This window comes from Pinus tabuliformis, chromosome 5_1 (genome assembly GCF_031772625.1).
Source record: "Pinus tabuliformis cultivar Carrire ecotype Pingquan chromosome 5_1, CPIR1, whole genome shotgun sequence".
Taxonomy (NCBI): Eukaryota; Viridiplantae; Streptophyta; class Pinopsida; order Pinales; family Pinaceae; genus Pinus; species Pinus tabuliformis.
This window is the reverse complement of record NC_142305.1, coordinates 13,119,252-13,125,416: the sequence shown is the minus strand read 5'-3', so window position 1 is coordinate 13,125,416 and position 6,165 is coordinate 13,119,252.

Sequence of the window (6,165 nt, the reverse complement as noted above, 5' to 3'; positions counted from 1 at the left end):
AGTGAGTCTAGATTAGTATGACATAATATCACAACATATTAACTCATACTTGAATGTCATAACCCTAACCATTTGCATAGATCAATCAAAATTTAGTATCATACATATAATTTAGTATACCTAAGGGGGATATTATGGGGTACAGAGCGAGGCACCAGCTAGATCGAGGGTTCGCCTTTCTCTTGGATGGCTAGATGCACGTGCATGGTACCAGTGGACCACTATTTTGAGCAGATCTTATTATTTGTGTTTTTCTTATGTTTCAGGGAGGAAACATGTTTAAGGAGGATGTAATGTAGTATACCTAGGGGGGATATTATGGGGTATAGAGGGAGGTATCGAAGGGAATAATGTAATAATGGGATGGGCCATAGTTAATAAATAAAGTTGGTAACCCGCATCATGTAAGGGACCACAAGTAGTTAGCAATAATGTAATAAGCCCATTGTATTAGATATATGGTATTGAGAGAACCATGGTAATGACCCATGGTATTGTGTGTATGAAGCCTATATAGAGGCTAGAGACTCCCCATTGAGAAATGTCAAGGATTATTGTATGGACAAGCATATGGCTTGTGGAGTGTTCTTCTTCCTTAAGGAGTGATTGCATGACGTTACCCTACCTCAAGGGTTTGATATTAATAAATAGAAGTTTATCTATTCAGATCTTGTTATTTTTGGGCATATTTTCTTTATTATATATTTGCAAGTCAGATCTACTACAAGTGGTATTAGAGCACTTTCTTGGGCAAAGAGGAGAGTTTTTTTTTTTTTTTGTAGGAATTTTTTGGGATGGAAAGTTTGAAGATCAGATCTGAAACATTTGGTGCAAAATTTGCACAAACAATTCTTTGTGAAAAAATACCCAAGTTCAAAAGAAAATGACCAAATCGGAATCCAAATGAGGGAGATATTGCTTATTTAAAATCAGTTGTGTTGCAGAAATGTTTCTGACGAAAATCCATGGACGTTGGATCTCCAGTCAATTTTTGTAGTTTTGGTGGAGAATTTTGAGAAACTAATTGCAGATCTAGGATAATCTTGAAAAATTATCCAATTTAAAAAAAAAAAAAAAAAAAAAATCGGTTGAATCGGAGTGTGGATGAGGGAGATATCACTGATTTAAAATCAACTCTTTTTTTAGAATTTTTTGTGATGACAGGATAGTTGCAGCGCGAATCTGAAATTCCAGAGTGCTTAGATTGGGATTTCTATCACATGGGAAGATGCGAAATGGTTGTTCCATTTCTAAAAACATGTCATAATAAGGATTCTGAGAAATATTGACTGAACTGTGGCCATCTTAAATTTTCGCCAAGAAATTGATTTTTTTCAAAACCTTCTTCGTAGCTTCTAGCAAGATGTTTTTTTATAGGAAAAGATGATGGCCCTACTATTGAAGAATTAATAAGAAGGGAAAAGTTAGCATATGGGAAAAATTGGAAAGGTTTAGTATGGCTTTGTTTGAAAGATGAGGTTTCCATATGGTGGAGATCACTTGGCATCAATAAGTTGTACAAACTTTCAGATGAAGAATTTGAAAAATTATTTTTAGACAAATGGTCTCATGCTAGAAAACAAGATAATGAGAAACATATGGAGTTATTTTCTACTGGTATCTCCTTATTACAGGTTCATGGTATATTCAGAAGGAGAAGATCATTATGTCTATAAATCCTAGTTGCAAGCAAAATCTTATAAATGTTAATTTGGCAAAAATGTTGCAAGTTCCAGCAAAACACATTGAAACTACACAGGTTGATAATGAGGATGTTCAATTTTATAAAGATTTGAAGATTGTTATGGATAAGTATGTATTGCATTCCGATTTTTATGCTTCAGATATGGATAATAAGGATGTTTTTTTGGGATACCCTTGGATGGAATCTGTTGGTACTATCAATATTAATGTGCAGAAGAAATTCCTGAAGCTTTGGTATAAAAAGAAGAAAATTACATTACAGGATATTTCCATCAATAAACAGGTAGATTCCAAGGAGGTTGGAGCAGAAAATGTTGCAGGTACTGACACATCAAATGAGGAATCCATGGTTGAAGTAATACTGGAAAATAAGTAACAACCACAGGTGCCACAACATGTACTAGATACCAATCAGGCTCCATTAGGTGGTGCATTAAAGAAAGATACATCGTTGGTTAAAACTTCAACATATCACCACCCACATCACCCAACAACAAAACAACCAACACGATGGTAGCAAATTAGCCACAAGGACAACAACCCCCACATGACAGATAGAGAGGGGCAACAATCCACCCACAACACATCAACACAAAAGATTCGTCAGGTTCGACTTCCATCTCAAACGAGTGAGGCACCAACTAGATCGAGGGTTTTGGGGATGAAACATGTTTAAGGGGGGTGAAATGTAGTATACCTAAGGGGATATTATGGGGTATAGATGGAGTTACCCAAGGGAATAATGTAATAATGGGATGGTCCATAGTTAATAAATAAAGTGGTTAACCCGCATCATGTAAGGGACCACAAGTAGTTAGAAATAATGTAATAATTCTATTGTATTAGATATATGGTATTGAGAGAACCATGGCAATGACCCATGATATTGTGTGTATGAAGCCTATATGGAGGCTAGAGACTCCCCATTGAGAGATGTCAAGGATTATTGTATGGACAAGCATATGGCTTGTGGAGTGCTCTCCTTCCTTAAGGAGTAATTGTATGGCATTACCCTACCTCAAGGGTTTGATATTAATAAAGAGAAGTTTATATATTCAGATCTTGTTATTTCTAGCCATATTTGTTTTATTATATATTCGCAGGTCAGAGCTACTACAAGTGGTATCAGAGCACTTTCTTGGGCAAAGCGGGGAGATTTTTATTTTTATTTTTGCAGGAATTTTTTGGGGCGACGAGTTTGCAGATCATATTTGAAACTTCTAGTGCAAACATTTTCCCATCCCATTATTTTATTCCCTTGGGTACCTCCCTCTATACCCCATAATATCCCCCCTAGGTATACTACATTATATGTATCATACTAAATTTGGATATAGGGGGGATATTATTGGGTACAGAGGGAGGTACGCAAGGGAGTAATGCAATAATGGGATGGGCCATAGTTAACAAATAAAGTGGTTATTTATTAACTATGGCCCATCCCATTATTACATTATTTCCTTGGGTACCTCCCTCTGTACCCCATAATATCCCCCCTAGGTATACTACATATAACATCAAGATCTTAATGTAATAACCCTAATCATCAAGTTACTAGCATATAGCAACAACAAGTTACATGTCATTCTCATCAACAACATATAACCTAATCATCAAGCTAACTATCATATAACAACAACAAGTTAACCTATAACATACTTATCAACAACATAATACATAATCACCAAGTTATCTAACATAAAACAACAATAGAAATTCATACAACCACAAATTACTATCATTCATGACTATCCGACACATGTGCATATGACTACACTAATCAACTAGAATCTATCATGTATATAACCACAACATCAATAGGATTTAAGGGATACACATAACCATAATTCATAGAACAATCCTTAACCTACTTACCTGCATTCCCACCATACAAACTTGTGTGGGGACATGATCTTGCCTCAAATTCCAATGTTGTATCTTCACTTTGATGGTCTGCATCTCTTGCTCTATCTTAGCCAATACATTAGCATCAACACATACCAAAATAATCATGATGACCTAATTACATACAATGGCTTCACAATGCATGTCTGACCTACCATACATGCATAACCATAACCATGAAAATGTGAGCATAACAACATATAGACACTGACATGCATAACAAATGCACATACAACCATACCCTCATGACGACACATCCCACAACAACACCATCAACCTTCATATGGCGACATGACTACAACTATGATCAAGACCATGCAAATATAACAAGCACATGGCCTACAATCATAAGAAACACCTATGTAACTGACATGAATGCATGACCATCACACAACCCATCCAGTCCGAGGGGTGAACCATGCTCTGATACCACTCTTTGGTATGACCCAAAGAGAGCGCAACTTGCTCTAATACCACTTTGTAACCACCCTCATCCCATATCTACCCAAGTAACTAGCCAATCGAGGTAAACATGTGATGAGAGGCTATATGATATGGTTCAACCTCCTATGTATCCTTAAGGAAGTGGAATCGATGAAAACCGATCAAACATACCTTCCACACCAACAACAACACTCCCAGGAGCCATCCCAACCACACAGGTATCATTCCCCTTGGTTCCACTGAGTTCTTAAGCTATTACACCTCTAGAGTCTCCCATGTTATGGGCATGCCAGCATCTAGAGAGATCTGGACGCTCCCACAAGCCTGCATGTCTGCGTCCAGGGACTATTTCTAGCAAACCTATGCCAGAGTCTACAGGATTTAAGCCACTTTTCAAGCCAAGAATTCCATCCACTGCCCATAAATTTATGTAACTTCCAGAATCCATTAAACACATGATGGTAAGACTAATAACCAAAAAATAACTCCGGGACTAGGCCTGACCATCCCTAACCATGACTGACATTCTGTCAAACACTTGGCATCAATACAATCTATAGGTCTAGGATATAAGACTGAGCATGAATGAATGAAAACTCTTATGAGACATGACAAGAAGGATCACCACCTTCTCCCTTGAACTATTATTACATTAATTAGGTCTAACATCCATCATTTTAAAAATTACGAGTAAATACATGAAATAACCATGACATGAACCAGTCAATTAAACATGCTTATAACCAGCATCAAACCAATAAAATAACAGTGAGATATTAGCCATTAAATCCACATATTAATAAGTACAAAAGTAAGATAACTTAACTTTTATTAAGCGTAGGCAAATCCGACTAGGTTTGGGACTTCCACGTACCACCAAACCGTAGACATGGCTGAACCAAATCTTTCTTTTAGCCAGTCATCCCCGTGCCATATTCCAAGCATGAATATGGGATCCCATGGATAAACCAATCCAAAACACAACCAAGATAATCCAAAGGTTAAACCACCACCAACCCACCATACTGTGATAACACTAAAACAGGTGCTCCGATAAAAAAACTAAACTGAACTTGGAATGTCACCTAGAATCCATCACTATCCTTGAGGAATTTTCCATCTCATTATCTCTTGGGCTTTACTGCAATCCACACCGTATCACTAGGACCTAAACTGAGACACCAGTCTCTCAGGCCTTACCACAATCTACACTAGATCACTAGGCCCTAAACCAAGACTCCACCCTCAGGCTTTACCATATATCCCGCCAAAATCGTTAAAGGGGTTCCTAGGCCTCTAGGAATGAACCTTGAGACCACCTCCACCCCAGATTCTGAAATCCATCCGACAATTCCAAAGCTCAAAACTAAGATCAACATCCCAACACGCCATGGCATCCGAAAAAAGGCAAGGCTAGGCTGAAAACCACTGTCATAACCCGGTAAAACCATGCCACCGACAATAAGAGAACCATACACAAACATTCAAATCGATGCATGTCAAAACTAACTAGGAAATCACACATGCAATATGTTACCCTCAAGTATTCATGTTGAAGTTGCTTGATCATGCTCTTCCTTGCTTGATCCTTGCTCCAAAGCTAGAGTGCTCCAAGAAAATTCTAAGTGTCCAAGAGTGAGAGAAAGAGAGAGAGAATAATGAGAGAGATTCAAAACTTAACTGGGCAAGCTTACACTAACCAAGCCTAAATACTGATCCTCGTAAGCCTTTTTATCAATGAGGCCTCTATTTTCTTCAATTTCCATTATTTTCCTTCATTTTCCTCCTCATATGAAACTTGTGACCCTTTGCCTCCCTTTTCTCCTATTTTGCTTTATTTTCATAAATAAATGTGATAAGAATACATTTTTGCCTTTTTAATGCATTGTCTTTGTCTCTACCAATTTCTTTTAGATATAAACACATCTAATGGTGCCCAATAGGACATCTTTTACCAACATTCAGCTTGGAGCAAGTGTCCCTTAACTGTGGTCTTATTTTTCCTTTATTAACTTTTATTACATGGAATTTTCACTATGGCTGTTACAGTTTCATATTGAAAAACAAAGAGAATTACAAATCTCCCTCATACTAAGGTGGTTTAAAAAAAAA